Below are 17,204 nucleotides of genomic sequence, written 5' to 3'. Positions count from 1 at the left end.
TGCTATGCGAATCTAGTGTCACACTGATGGCACGCACCACTGTGTATAGTCTTTGGGGTTTCTACACTAATCCGATGTCAGCGCTGGATATCGCCGCCGTCTCCATATATGGGCTATAGGTTATCCCCATATATGGAGCTCTAAGTAAAAGCCTTCGCAACAGTATATGTAATTTGTAAGTTGATTAGCGGTATACTGTGGTTACTTTGCGTATGCCCCGTTTGATGCGTATGTATCGTAGCAGCATATGACGTCAGTGTATAACTGGTATAACTAGCTCTCAATGATGACGTAATAAAGATGTGGATTAAAGGACCCAATGCCAGGACGTAATTGGCTTTCGATGGTGACGTAATGACGATATGTTTTAGTGTCGGGAGGATTAAAGGTAATGCCCCTATGTATACATGTATACATGTATGTAATCTGACACCACTGCCATCAAGCACAAGTAGTCATTACGTCATACGCTGGCACGGCGCATACGCATCAAACGGCGACATGGACGAAAACTATTACTTGCGCGTAAATAGAAAAAGGGCAAGTGTGTCGCCTTGGAGTATGCCAGCAAGGATGGGGAATGATGGTGTTTCTCCATCAGGAGTAAGGATGGTCGCTGAGGTATTTGTATATATAACTTTTTTGGCATTCGGTTGGGGTTTGGTTGGGGATACCATATAGAATTTCAAACATTTTGGCTCTGTCCACTGAATCAAAAGCCTTTGAGAAATCAACAAAGACTAATGCGAGATCGAGGTTGCATAGCTGTGATTCCTCAATAATCCTACGTAACGTAAGCATAGTATTTGACTCAAAGTGGATCTACCACATCTAAATCCATTTTGATTGTTTCGGAGTAGAGGTAGTTCGGCTATTTATCTGTGGAACCGAGTCAAACTAAATGTAATGCCTCAACTGCCTCAATGTAAAGTCCAAGTGCTTGGTGGGGGGTCCCCAGTTGAAATATGATTCTTCTTCTTCGTTCAATGATTATTTTGGGGAACCACTGCTTTATGTGGTGCTGGAGTTCAAAGAGGTGGAAGTTATGCTCACCAATCCTGTTGAGGTGGCGGCCAAGGAGCAGTGGTAAAGTAAAGAACTACAAAAGGTAGCCGCACACTCGTATACTGTATAGCTTCTGTGGCAAATATAGGGCTGTTCGATTTTGCCTAAACATAAAATCCTGTATTTTTTTTCTCACTGAAAACTTTTTTTAAAATCAAATATATGTTTGTTTTTAAGCAAAAAAAAAGGCTTGGCAGGAGCTCTTAATTGATCCCTTTGAACTTCAAAGGGAAATGTGCACTGAGTTGATTGATATGGGCCATACAAGTGCCAAACTCGTTATATGTCAGTTAGTGTTCTCTCCAATCATTGCATGCGTCAAAGACAGCAATCACTTTGATACCTGTCAGTGGGGAAGGGGGAGTGCGTGTGTACACACACAGATCTGGGATTCTACCTAGTAAGCCTTTAAACAAACATTAATTTGGTGCAGGAGGTAGGCTGCTTATTTTGCTTTTGCAGGACTGGACTGGACTTCTTTTTGCCCAGTGTAGGGCTCAAATGAGCGAGATCCTTAGCGTAATTACCCTCATTTAAAATTAAATTCATTTTAACATCTTCCAAACAAAAAACTTCTGATTTCGATATAAAATCAATTAATCGCCCAGCCCTAGTGGCAAATATCATTATTAATGATGAGAGAGATAAAGAATGACCTGCAAATCTTAAAGGAGAAATCAGGGCCGAGCCTTAATTTCCAGGCCTGTTGAGAACTCTACCGCTGGTTTCTGTATGGACGGCAGCTCGAGGCTGACAAACGGTGCATGTGTGAGTACCAAATAGCAAAAAAGTTTGGAACTACTAAAACACACACACACACACACACACACACACACACACACACACACACACACACACACACACACACACACACACACACACACACACACACACACACACACACACAGTATGTGAAAAAATCCTCAATATGGTTGGAAATTTCACATTTAGCTCAATATTGAATTAATGTAAGCCAGATGAGCCAGACCGGGAACATTCTCCGCTCAGTTGAGTAGAGTGAGTCCAACACACCTGCACAGATTGCAGAAGGCCTTCAAAAGGCACTCACTCGGCACAAATTGTTTGAGAGACATGCTGGTATTTGTTTAGTTTCTTATAGTTTATAGTTTCCTATGATATCCCTTCTTCTTCTTTCGTCTTTCGTATATCATCAAACTTTGTCATGCAGCCATGCCCTCGTCTCTGAATGTAGATGTTAAACAACATTGGTGAGAGGACGGAGCCTAATCATCTTACATCATCATCAAGAATGGTGGTCCCTTGGCCCAGGCGGTGGCGTAACCGTCTGGGCACCCGACTGGTAATCCAGTCGCAGTCGCGACACGGCCTTTACTGCATGTCTTCCCCCATCTCTCTCCCGTTTCCTGTCAGCCTACTGTCTGTCCCTTCAAAAACCAATAAAAGGCGTAAGCCGCAAAAAATATCTTAAAAAAAAAAAGAATGGTGGTCCCTGGCCTGGGCCGTGGCTCAGCGGTCCAGGCACCTTGGCCGGTAGTCCGAGCCTGGCAGTGTGCCGCAGGTTCGACTCCCGATCCTGACAGCCTTTACTGCATGTCACTCCCTCATCTCTGTCCCCCATTTCCTGTCAGCCTACTGTCTGTCCCTCTATAAAAAAATAAAATAAAGGCGAAAGCCGCATAAAAAAAGAAAAAAAAGAATGGTGGTCCCTTATTGGCCAAGAGTTCCCACTGACATACCCAGCCGATTTGCTCAGACACATGACGTAAATTCTCCATTCATTGTCAATGGCATTTTTAATGTTTGTTCAGAACATCAGACAACACAAACATTAAGCACTATAGCTGTTTATAGGAGGGGCTGTTGAAAGTTGGGGGTACCATTAACAACAAACATTTCAAAATTTCATTATGCTTTAACACTCCCAACGCGGATCGCGTATCAATACGTTATCAATTAATCAAACGTCGGGTGCGGATCACGTATCAATACGTTTCAATCACTTTTTTATAGAATACTTTCATTCATCTTTTTACCCACCCGGACAATGAAGAACCATCGCCCTATCATTGCTGCTTACTCCCGCTCACGTGATCAGAAAAAAAAACAAAAAACAAAAACCCCCCTCCCCTCCTGAAAACAGGAGGGCTGGCCGCTTTACGTGTAGAAGCCAGTTGAACGCTGAACGGAACGCTGCCTATTGCCTAAACACATATGCACCAGATCGGCATTGCAATGCATAACATCTGCAACACACATGGACAGATGCATGTTTCCTTCTTCATACTGTAGCGACCAAACGATCCCCGAGCCTACAATACTACGAGTATCGAGGGGCCGCCACGACAAGACAGTGTTCCGTTGGTGGATCACGTATCGCCATGCAGAGCCGTCATAATCGGAGATCGCTCAGACGTGTGATTGTAACGCTTTTTTATTCATTATAATTGTAGTGATAAGACCGCAATGAACGCGTCGGGGACGTAATCGACCCGGGTGTAATGTATAACGAACTTTTCCGCGACCTAAACCGTGGTGTTGTCATCTGTGGAAGTCATTTTTTCCTTCTCGTCGACATCACAGCCGGGTGACGCTTTTTTCCCCCTCCATCGCCCCCAAGCTGCATGCCCATAGCCTGGCTTGGCCAGCCTCATAGCGGGGATTCACTGAAGATTCTTCCCCGGAGGAAACATCAGTGAACCCTCGCTATGAGTCTGGCCGTGCCAGGCTAGCATGCCCAGGCATGTTCCCCTACACTAGCTTGAAAAACAAAATCAGCTGATGACAACGTCTCACCGTTATATACTATAGTTCTGAACCGAACGGTGGAATGGGACTTTTTATAGCCGTACGGATCAAGACTTTTGCTGCCCAATGTGCCCATGACCCCCCCCCCCCCAATGTTACTGCGATCAAAACAATGAAAGCAGTGAGATAGATTAGGCGAGGCGGCAATCATCATCAAAAAGAAAGCATAGTTATGAAGGTTTATAGTCAGACATTGACAGGCAGATATAACAATAAACACAATAAATATGCTATACATCCTATACATCGAATGAAAGCCCTGAATGTGTACTTTTACGAGGAAAAGCGTAAACATTGATCCCATGTACAGTTTGTCATAAATTGGATACTGGGTGGATGCACATTGCGCCCACCAGATATAACTGCAGAGAAGACATGGACCCGAACTCAATATTCACAAAATAAGGCCTATAGCGACATATAAATACTATATACCGTATGAAACAGAAGACTCTCTGCTTTCATAAGGAAAAAAATTGTACTGTAATAATAAAAAAATCACACCCCTGTGAAGTGAGCAGTGCAACTCTACTTCTCTACTTATTCACTACAGCTCGCTATATACGGACTGAGGCAGAAAGTCATGTAAACCTTTTATTTACAGTTTGGTCTGTAAACTTCTACTGTAATAATAAAAATCACACCCCTGTGAAGTGAGCGTTGCAACTGTTCTGTACTTATTCACTACAGCTCGCTATATACGGACTGAGACAGAAAGTCATGTAAACCTTTTATTTACAGTTTGGTCTGTAAACTTCTACTGTAATAATAAAAATCACACCCCTGTGAAGTGAGCGGTGCAACTGTTCTCTACAGTTGCACCGCGCAACTATAAAGAACAGTTGCACCGCTCACTTCACAGGGGTGTGATTTTTATTATTACAGTAGAAGTTTACAGACCAAACTGTAAATAAAAGGTTTACATGACTTTCTGTCTCATTCACTACAGCTCGCTATATACGGACTAAGTACAGAACAGTTGCAACGCTCACTTCACAGGGGTGTGATTTTTATTATTACAGTAGAAGTTTACAGACCAAACTGTAAATAAAAGGTTTACATGACTTTCTGCCTCAGTCCGTATATAGCGAGCTGTAGTGAATAAGTAGAGAAGTAGAGTTGCACTGCTCACTTCACAGGGGTGTGATTTTTTTATTATTACAGTACAATTTTTTTCCTTATGAAAGCAGAGAGTCTTCTGTTTCATACGGTATATAGTATTTATATGTCGCTATAGGCCTTATTTTGTGAATATTGAGGAGTTCACGTCCATGTCTTCTCTGAAGTTATCTGGTGGGCACAAGCTGCATTCAATAACCAATTACTGTCTAACTGTAGATGGGATCAATGTTTACTGTTTTCCTCGTAAAAGTACACATTCAGGGCTTTCATTCGGTGTATAGGATGTATAGGATATTTATTGGGTTAAATTTTATATCTGCCTGTCAATGTCTCTGACTTTAAACCATCCATAACTCTGCTCGCTGTTCAAGATAACCACTTCCAGGCAAATGCAGGTGTTGCAAAAAGGTCAATATCTCCAGAATGGAACATGGTAAAATCAAAATGTATTTTTTTAATTGAAGTGGACAAGTTCAGCTTTCTTTTGATGTAGGCGTGTGATTCTCGCTATAAGAGAACATTTTACTGTGGGCCCCCGAACAAGGCCTTTGTGCAATGTTAAACGGCAGCAACATCCAAATAGGCCTGTTGAGATCTTGCAGCAATCAAAGTGTTAAGGTGCATGTGACGTGCCAAACTAGGGGTTTTTCATGATTCTGAATCAATTGCAAGCATTAGTTTAGCACGAAAAACACTAATTTGGCTGAAAACGGCCTAAAGCATAATTACATTTTGAAAAGGAGGCTGAACAAACAGCCAAAAATAACACGTACATCTATGTACCTATATAGGCTGGGGCAGTGCTTAATTTCTAACTCAACCAGTGCCGGAGCTCACCTCCCGCACATGCACGCGCGCTGGCGCGCGCGTGCATGTGCGTGCATGTGCGCGTTGCCGCCGGGCCGTTTTTTTTTTACCCACAAACACTTTTTTTACCACACAAAATGTAGGAGCTGCAGACAGTGCAGTGACTGCACCAGCAAGCTTCACAGTTTAATTGACGAGACTATATTTTCCCCGACATTAACCAAAGCCTCAGAATATAAGCCAAACAACAAGGAGCTTCTGTTTCCAAACAGACAGTGCATTTATTTATTATATGCACATTGCACCCATCAATGTAGAACAATCATAATTTTCAATGTATGAATGTCATAAGAAAATTAGAACATATGCGCTGGTCGTGGAAACAGCTGACGATCGCTCTCTCTCTCTCTCTTGTCCACGGTGGTGACTTGATTTCACACAGGCTCCTGCACCTTTTTTCCCTACCTGACCGCACGCTGTGCAGCCAAAGTTGTTTCCTTTTCGAATTATCCATGGGTGCTTTGTTTTGTGGATATTAAATTGCTCTGCGGTCCAGATAATGTGTGTCCCGGGTCTCTTTTCCACTGGTTCCACTGGTTCCACATCATCATCATCATCATCATCTACTAGCGGCGATGCGGAGTCACTGTCCCCGCTTGACTCTATTTCCTCTTCGTTTGGAACAACAACAGCCGCGGCTGCAGGTGGTGGTGGTGGTGGGGTTGTTATTGGTGTTTCTGACGGCGAGGCCTGCGAGTCACTGTCCCCACTTCTCCCCAAGTCCTCTTCGCTATCATCCACAACAGCCGCTGCGGGTGGTGGTGGTGGCGGGGGCGAGGGGCTGGGCGGAGTAGCTGCCGGTTGCTCATTTCTGCGCTGCTTTGCATTGATTTTGCCGAAGAAATTTAAAATATTCCCTTGTCTTTGTCTCTTAGACATTTTGTGTGTGTAGGTCCTTGCTTGGCTACTAAGTATGACTTCACGTTCACAACAACAATACGATTCAGTTTATTTTTGTTTGTTGCGCATTTCCCCCATTACGGACGGGTCACGGGAAAAGTGACCTGACCTCCCATGAAAAAAATACACTGTTGTAGGTGCATTTTGAGTTAGCGGAGCGCCCTCTACAGGTGCCGGAGCTGCCTCTACAGGTAGGGGAGCTCAGGTTGACACGTGCCGGAGCTCAATTGAGCTCACGTGACAGGTGCCGGAGCTCAAGTGACGCTTGCCGGAGCTGAGCTCCGCCAAGCTCCGGCTGAAATTAAGCACTGGGCTGGGGTGCTGGATCAAAGTCACAAATCAAGAAATGAAAATCAGTAAAAGAAAATACTGAAGTACTTCAGTAAAATAAATATTTGGGAGCAGAAAATGGTGCGCGGATATTTCATTCACAATTTCTGAGGGGCTCCTATATTAGTATAGATTTTCGTCTTACACAAACATAACATTCCCATTGACAATGAATAGAGAATTTATGTCATATGTATCACTTCAGACGGGTGTGGTTTTTCATGTTATTTGGACAAGTAAGGATCATAAAAAACCTTAGTATTTAGTATTTACACATTGTGGTATTGCTACCTTTTATATAAATGAAATCAATCTTTTTCCACAACCACACAATACTAATACTATGTACACAGTTATATCAGAGGACCTGCCTTGTCTCTTATTCAGTTCTATTATGTACAGAAATAGATGTACCGTGTGTACACTATGACCATGCACAGGGCTGTTTTGTTCATGACACATGGTGCTAATTCAGCAAGCAGGTTTTCTCATTTCCGGTGCCGTTCTGATAAACTCACACAATGCTGATGTTATGATGGCGTCAAAGCTTGTTTACTTAGAGCACATCAAACAATTGACACGCTTTAATCCATGCCGGCTTAAATAGCTCAGCCACTCACACACTTCTATTGGCAGAATGCTTTTAAGCAAAGCCCTTGCTTGCATTTGGGAATGGGGAATGTGTTAGGTCACGGGCACGGCGGTATGACTTAAAATAAATATCGATTATGATCAGCAATTTTGTTAAGAGATATTACAGGTGAGAAAAATATAAAAATTGCTTGATTCATTGATCAATTATTCAAAGATTAAGCATGTGTGATGCGTAGTGCAGTACATCTGAAGTAGTAGAGCCGGGAGTTAGTGCATGCTGCTTTTGTTTGCAACTCTGCTTTCAGTTACTGCCGCCGGCTAGCCCTCCTCGTGGAGGGTGAAAAGAGGAGCCGAATGCATAAGTCTCCTCCTGCTGGTACAAAGCCACTCCATGGCCAAGGCTTCTGCAGTGCATCCTCGTGGCCACACATGGTAACTGGGTACCATGCAGTCCAAGACAAAACTGTAAGGGATCTCGGAGCAACAGTGGGCCCGGCCCACCGGTGTGTGCTGGACATGCCCTGGTGCCTGCCAACCACTGTCCCGGTTATGGGCAAATAGCATGGAAGGCAGTCTGAACTAAAACCAGGACTGCGAGGAGTTGTGCCCCACAGTCCTTAATCAGAATTGTAAAGCCAACTATTGAGAACATAGTCCTATACTATGTCCTATACTCCCAGCAGCGGAAGTCTGCAGGAACATCGCAGCGGACGGTGCTGCTGGTCCGCCTCCCGGAGAAGTCCAACAAAATCTTGCGTTTTGTGAGACCATTTGTAATGGGAACCTTCAACGCATGTACAGTGACAGAAGAAGCTAGATTGGTGGAGCTGGCACACTGTGCCGAGGAACGGGGAGTGGAGATCCTGGGAATCCAGGAACACAGAAGAGTACACACTGAAGACTGCAGTGTGTACAGAGTGGAGAGATGCGCATTCATCTCTGCATCTACGTGGTGAAACGAGGCCCAGGCTTCAACAGGGGGCGTATGGCTAATGATGGGTTCTCTGGCGTAAGGCTCTCCGTCGGGTCCTAGGAGATCCTTATCACAGAGTTCTCAGGCAACCCAGTAACAACAGTAATAGTTGTGTACTCATCGACAAACATGGCACCTTCTGCGGACGTGGAGAAGTTCTATGAGGACCTTGCAACAGCGGTCCGAGATGTCCCAGCGCACAACCTCCTGGCAATTGTGGGTGGCTTCAATGCAAGGCTCGGCCCAGAGGATGCACCCTTTCCATACCACGACTCTACCAACCACAATGGAGCACACCTCACTGCCCTTCTCATGGAACACCAGCTACGGGCAGCGAACACCATATTCCAGAAAAAGAACAGGCAAGAGATGGACATTCCAAGATCGAGCCTCAGGTATGCTACATCATGGACTACATAGTGAGGCAAAAGTGGAGGAACTCCATCTTGAACGCTGAGCCATACAGAATGTTCAGCTCTATGGGCTCTGATCACCACGTGGTCTCTTTGAGGGTGCGACTGAGCCTCAGGGTCTCCAAGCCAAGCCCCAAGATCCGGAACGGCATTCTCAACCAACCCTGGCCTGCAAGCCAGGTATACGGAGGAGGTTAGGAGGCACTTTCAGCTGCTGAATGAGGGAGTGGAGCCCAACGAAGAATGCAGGCGTTTCATTGTCGCGAGCGAGGAGGCGACCAAACTCTGTGTGCCCGTGTTGGACAAAACCAGAACCTCCCTACAGTCCAGACACCCGGAGGTCATGGCGGCACGGGGTAGGGTGGAGGAAGCATGGCTCAGCTTTGCGTGAGAGCCAACCGCGGAGAGACTTGAGATACTGAATGAAGTCAAACAGCTTCGATTCAGTACCTACGATAACATCAAAGAGGAGGAACTGATGGAGAGGGTACGGAGAGTCCATGAAGCATGGTGAGAAGCAATATGGGGAAGCCTGGAGGGTCATCAGTGAGATGACAGGACAGAAGAGGACCAAGGAGGGACAGGTGGAGGGATTTAGCCATGAGGAATGGGTGACGACATGGTTCAACCACTTCCGAAGGTTGCTGGGCACAAACAGTAGACTGGAGAGGAGGAAGACATACCACATACCATTCCTCCAGAACCTCAACATCTATAATGGTCCCTTCTCAGTCAGTGAGTTAGTCAGGCCGAAAGCCACGTTGAGAGAGCCGGACTGCATACCACCAGAGGTTGTAAAGAACTGCAGGCTCGACAACATCATCCTACAGTTCTGTAACCTTGCCCTGCTAAGCAACAAGCAGACTGATGTGGTCTCTCTCCAACATCATCCCGGTGCCTAAAGCTGGGGACCTCTCGAAGCCAGACAACTACAGAGGCATCAGCCTGACATGCATCACCGCAAAGGTTTACAACCGTATGATCCTGAACCGGATACGCCATGCCAACGACCCTCACCTGAGGGAGAACCAAAATAGTTTTCAAGAGGGGAGAACTACCGTGGCTCAAATCTTGGCCCTATGGAGAATCATCGAGGAGGTTAAAAAGGCATTTGACTTGATCCACAGAGGCACGATGATGAAGACCCTTAAGGCCTACAGTGTCCCTCCCAACTTACTCCGGGCAATAGAGACCATGTATGCAGGAACAAGGGCCAACGACCCCAGATGGTAACAGTGAGGAGTTTGACATCTTGGCTGGGATACTGCAAGGGGACACCCTAGCCCCCTTCCTCTTCGTCATAGTCCTGGACTACACGTTAAGGAAGGCCATCAATGGACGAGAGCAGGATCTTGGCCTCACCCTAACACCAAGGAGGTTGATACGACACCCCATAGTAGTCCTGACAAGACCTGGACATGGGTCAACTCAAGGGAACAAGATCTTAAAGTGAGGAAGGCACTTGCATGAAGGGCCCTGAACGGCATGTCCAGCGTATGGAGGACCTGTATGATTGAATGCCACGGGTGAGCCAGAAAATAGCAGCCAGGAGAATGAGACTACCAGGACACTGCCAAAGACACCAAGAGCTGCCATGGCCAGAAAAGTAGTGCTGTAACCAACACAGAGGATGTCTCACATTAACATAATATATGGATGTACTCAAGAAAGATGCAGGAGTGCAAAGCACCAACAAGCTGGCCTGATGTATGGAGAACCAGGATGACTGGAAGCAACGATGGAGGGCTCGTCTGAGGACGACCTAGAGAGAAATATGGGTATCGATATTTTGGGTTAATTGCCCAGCCCTAATGCATACCGTAGGTAAGAAAATGAATAGGGAAACATTTTTGACAGGACGATATTTTAGGCATTGTTCTTAAATGTATTAACCTCTTCCCACTAAGATAAAATGCAAATAAATTACATTCCATTAGCATAGTTAATATAGTGGAGTGTTCATTCATATGCCAACAATGCGCACGCGCGCGCACGCGCGCACACACACACACACACACACACACACACACACACACACACACACACACACACACACACACACACACACCTCAATTGGTGGGAGTGTGTCTCACTGCTTCAGCTTAATGGCATTGCGACACTAATTGAAACGAATTGAAACTCTCGGCTAATGTTATTTGAGGACAGCTGAACAGAGGACAACGCGCATGCACACACACACACACACACACCCACACACGCACACACACGCACACGCACACCCACACACACACGCACGCATGCACGCACACATGTGTGTGTGCGCACACACACACACACACACACACACACACACACACACACACACACACACACACACACACACACACTCACTCCCCCTCTCTCCCTAATTAAGCTTCATTGTTATAACTCAGATAGTCAGAGTGAATGTATTGTTCAGTTTCAGGTGGTTTTCAACCTAAAAAAACCCACAAAAAAAACACCGGCCATAAAACTTTAATTTAGTAATGTGGCTCTTGGCACAGTGACAATCCGACATGAGTGCTATCACTGTCTGACAAAGCACATGGACATACTGTACTGTAGGCTGCCTATTGCGCAAATGGGCTCTTGCATAACCTTGTTGTGGGGTGGAAACCTTTTAGGCCATGTCCAAAACCATTTATTTGATAGACGTTTCTACAACTGCCTTCTAAATTAGTTCTCAAGATTTTACTAAAATGTCACATTAAAAAAAAGCAGATGTACAAGCTCGCAGCACGGCACAAAGTGATTATGTAGGGCGTTCATTTACAAAAAAGATGATATATGGAGATACGAGGTTTCCGCCTGACAGCGGCGATAACATAATTCATACGTAACTACAACGACAGCAGAAAAGAACTAGACTAGAAAAGGCTACAATCTGTACATACGTTCAACACATTCTTAACATACAGCATACTGTATGTTGCTAATTGAATTTTACCGGCTAAAATAAGTTGACAGTTGTGATGGCTTAAATATTGTTTGTCACACACGCTTAGTGTCAATTTCATGCAGTTATTTTTGCTCTTGAGGGCTTTATTTTCTGTGCCGTAATCTCTTCTTTACCTGATCTTACCTTTGCAGAGCGAATTACTCTCAGACAGGTTCGCTAATGCCTTTATTTATAACCCATCGTACACGGTGTCCCACATATCATGATTCCACACATCCGATTATCGATTTAATAATCAAAAGAAGATCATTTAATGAAATCAATTAATAATTAATCCCTATTTTGGGCATGTGTTGTATAGCCTATACTTTTCATAGATGAAAAGTGAAAAAAAATATATATAATGAAAATACTGTAGATCTATCTATTTATAAATGCACCATGAAGTCTCTGTCCGTACGTCTGTAATCCACATAACTCGAGAACCGTTCGCCCCACTGACTTCAAATTCGACACACGCATTCCACACCACCACAGGGAGTGCAGTGCCCGGTGTCGAGTCTGTAGGATATACCGTTGTCCAGAACCAGCACAAAAGCCACTGCCTGGTCTCTGGACCTGATCACCCCTATACCGGTATGTCCATATATGGAGCTGGCCTGTTCTGACATCACAACACTTCATATTTGGACATGCCTGACACAGAACCAGAACTCCATATATAGGACACAAAGGGACACAGAGAGACAAATACAGAAATCTCCATATATGGGCATAAAAGTGACAGTTGTGAGTTTGTAGATTGTCAATTTCACAATTTTTTGCACACCGAAGTAAACATGGGTTATTGATTCGTTGGTAACTTGGTATATAAACATTTTGAACGAAAACCGTCTCCATTATTCGATTGATTTGTAAAAGTAAGTAGTAGAATAAAATCTACAGTTGCAGCACTAGAAAAGAGCGTCTGTCAAATACCTTAATCGTAATTGCAAATCGTCGCGCGTCTAAGTGTAACCAGACTCGAGCAGGTCTGAAGAGCACACAAGTACAAGAGTGGTTTATTTCGCCACTCTGACTTGCAATATGTAACAGTTGTCATTTCCAATTACGCAGACGGAGTGGAAGGCAGGTGATTGACCCTGTGAACATAGCGTGTGCCCGAGGATGTGTGAATCCCCGCCACAAACAATCATAACGGACAGCCCATAGAGTGCTGCCTCTCTGTGTCTCCAAGGCCCTTGGAGGCTTTGTAATGATGCACGCCACTGTGGCACATTGTCATTCCCGCTTCTCTTGATTGATCCACAGCAGCAGTGGACATGGGGAACCAAGTACATTTACTTGAGTACTGTACAATGTATACAGTATGCTAGTGAATTAACCACCCTATTTCAAGTAGGCCTATAGTGAAAAAAGCTCACAACGTATTGCAGTGCGATGTGTTGCGAGCTTGTACAGTAGATACAGTAGAACATTTTCAAAAATGTTCTTCGTAATTTGTACTATTGAATGCTTGAGGATTTACTTGAGTAGCCTACTATATACTTTGTCCACACCTGCTGCTTTGTAATGATGCATGCCACTGTGGCACATTGTCATTCCTTGTTTTCTTGATTGATCCTCGTTGAAACGAAGGAGAATTCTCACTGCCCAATGAATTGTCTTCTAGGCAGAGGGAGACAGTGACGGCTATGGAGACCTGTTAACATTCAGTCGTAGGCCACGGGGGGCATGTGTGCTTCCAGAGGCATTATAATTTTGGCCACTGGATCCACAATGTTCTACACTGTACAATCCTTGTGTTAATTACATTTTGAGTGTCAGAACTTAACTTTCAGTATTTTATTGTTTACTGTTGAAAAAGGCAAAAGGACAGCTCACATGCACACCGAGCAAGGGAATGTCTACAAAGCTTTGTTCAGATGCAGAAAATAAATAAAATACCTGCTTTTTAATGACCTGACGAGGCTGACGTGCTACCTCTATGGCTTATTTTATCCAAAAATGTTTCTCACCGAGAAAAAGTGTCTCACTACACGTTGTGGTTTTTTAATCAACCGATTTTTTGCATCTGAACGAAGCAACCTTTTGGGTAATTTCCTTTTTTGATGTTGGTGTACGAGCTATGTTTGGCTTACGTACCTTTGTAGGTAGTAGAAACATGCAGTTTCCTATAAATTATAGGAAACTGCATGTTTCTACTACCTATATAGAACTGAAAATGGCTCTACCTGTCCTCAAGTCCTTACTAATACCATGAACATGGATCATAATTAATGTATCTCTCCAGTTCACAGATCTTTAAACTAGCGCCCAAATAATATCAAAATATTTAGGGCCAAAATACATGTCTGATATTGTGTTACACATCATGAACCATTCAGACCTGTCAGACCATATTGAACAGCAGGTCTGCTTTCTGAACCCAGAGTCACACCTAAACATGGAGAAACAACCACCAGGTCTGGACTGTATCTGGATTGGAACAAACTTCCAGAAAACTGCAGGTATGTTAACAACTCTCAGTTTTCATTGTCTCCACCAGGCCTCTCCACCAGGCCGAAGGCATGCTGAGAGAGTATGTTTTGCACTCCGTCTGTGTGCGTGTGTGTGTGTCCTTCCGTCCTTCCTTCCGTCCTTCCGTCCGTCCGTTATCAGCTAATCTCCGGCACCGTTGGCCCAATCCATGCCAAACTTTGCACACACACTCCCTGGATGCCAACGACGAACCTCTGCCCCAAATATTCCTCAATGGCCTGTTATAGCGCCACCATGAGGCCGATTTAGGCAAAACACATTTCTGTAGATAACTCGTACACATTTTATCCATACATCACACAATTCGGTATACACTATCTCCATAGGCATGTGATCAACACAGATCTGCACAATTTCCCATCTTCCATCCTGATTGGCTAAGATTGGCTTCCAAAGCTCACATGATTGGTCCGTTTCGAACAAAATGCAACAAATCACAAACACAGTGTCCAATTTCCATTAAATTATACACGCACATGTCCACTAGGCCGAGGACGACATGCCACTATTGCTTTCTCAAATCAGCCTCACGGTGGCGCTATAACAGGCCATTTCCTGTTTTTACCTATAACTGCATCGATCTGTATGCAACTTATGCATGCGCAATCCCTAGAGGCCATGGAAAAACATTTTCCCTGCATCCCTCCACATCTGCCGGTTATAGCGCCACGATGAGGCCGATTTCTGCAAAACACATTGTTTATGTTAGTCGCACAGATTTAACCAAGCAATTTGATTGGTATCGTCTCACTTCCCTACTGGACTACAAGTCACACCACCACGCAGCCTGCCCCCTCTCCACAAGGAGGGGCAGTGCACCAATGCATTATGGTCATTGTAGGAATTCAGCACTCCAGTCAAACCCTAGTCAAACACACATACTTCATTATTTTTCCGGCCATAGGGTGCAAATTTCAAATTGTGCTACTGTTATCTACTACAAATACTATTTACATTGTGTGACTGCATGCAGTTTCTTCCAGCAGTGAAATGTCCCTGCCCCAAATATTCCTCAATGGCCTGTTATAGCGCCACCATGAGGCCGATTTAGGCAACAACACATTTATGTAAATAACTCTTACACATATTATTCTTATTGCTTATTGCCTTCCTGCTTGGTCCTGCCTTATCGCTGCTTGCAGCGATTTGTTTCTAGTTATTATTATTATTATTATTATTTGCAAAAACATTCTAAACATTCTCAGATGATGGTAGGATATTAAACTTATGGTGCTGTAGTCACTTGGCTTTTCCAGAGAAAAAAAAGTTATTGTTTAAATTTGATGGAGACAATTAAATTAATAGATAAGTAATGGTGAAAGAGGTGAAATGAAAATAGATTAAACTCAGGATTTTGACAGCACACACAGTACAGTCATTATAATGAAGAGTTATATTTTTGCCCACATCGGCGTACTGTATCGTCAAGGTGATTCTGATTCAGGTGACATTCAAACGGCAGTGAAACGATTACATTTGTGTTTTTCTTGCAAGTGTCAGTTGTATTATAACTGATATAAAGTGATGATACAACAGTACTGTACATGAAAATAATTGCATGGTGACATCCTACAGCAATGAGACCTATGTGGTGAAATAAGTACTCAGATATTTTAAGTAGAAATACCACAACCTAGAAATACTCTGTTACACATAAAGGCCCTTTTTAAATAAACTTTATTCAAAGAGTATGAGCATGACATCATATGCAAGTTTCACAAAAAGAAAAGAAAATCTTTACTCAGCTTTTACTCGAAAGTTTGAATGCAGGTCTGTTACTTATAACATAAGCACATATTATAGTGGCATTGCTAATTATGTTATTATTATGTATTATTGTGTAGAGTGGAAACCCAGAACAATGAAACATACGCATAGAAAGAGTAGGAGAAGATATGTAGCTTTATAATGCTTTAGCTTTACAATATGTGTCATTTGTGGTGAAGTATCAGAAGTAGTTCTGTAATTATGACGAATAGTGAATTTGAAACAATTTACTGATCACATAGTATTGCAAAGAAACAGATACCGTGCATAGCTGTAGTACCGGTGAAACATACCTTGTGTCAAACCTTTCCAAACTGTACAATATTGCCGTTCCCTGCCACCTCACTTCGCTGGCTCCCTAGCAGCTGTGTGGCTCAAATTAAAACAATTTGGCACTGGCCTACGAGGCTTGGGCCGCCAACCTAGCCATATGCCCCATGTCATGTGCATTACACTGCCAGTGGATACATGGCACTCATGTACTCACCCTGTCCACCACCCCATGCTCTCAGGGATCTAATACCCCCTGGAGCCCCAGGCCGGCAGGGGAACAACTTTGGTTTTTAACTTGTTTTAGTTGTTGTCTCCATGGCTGAAGGCATGGGGAGAGTGCAGGCCCGCCGCTACTCGCTAGTCATTATGCACAGTACGCACTGTGCATATACTGATATACAACACGTTATAGTGCAACCAGGAGCCAGAAAAATCAGCCTTTGTATGCGCACTCCCTAGAGGCCAAGGCAAAACCTCTGCCCTGCATTTTTCACATCTGCGCTTTATATCAAATGTTCCTGATCTGGTGGAGATCTGTGCGCGACGGCCGAGGAGCACTATTTCTAGTTCATCTTTATTCTCTATTAATTTGCCGTGGCATGCTGGGAGGGCAACATCAACACAAGGGATGCCAACAATGCGAACAAGCTGCAAGGCCAGCTCTGTAGATGGA

Source organism: Electrona antarctica, assembly GCF_951216825.1.
Source record: "Electrona antarctica genome assembly, chromosome: 11".
In the NCBI taxonomy this organism is placed as follows: Eukaryota; Metazoa; Chordata; class Actinopteri; order Myctophiformes; family Myctophidae; genus Electrona; species Electrona antarctica.
The sequence above is the reverse complement of the archived record's forward strand: the minus strand, read 5'-3'. Positions refer to the sequence as shown.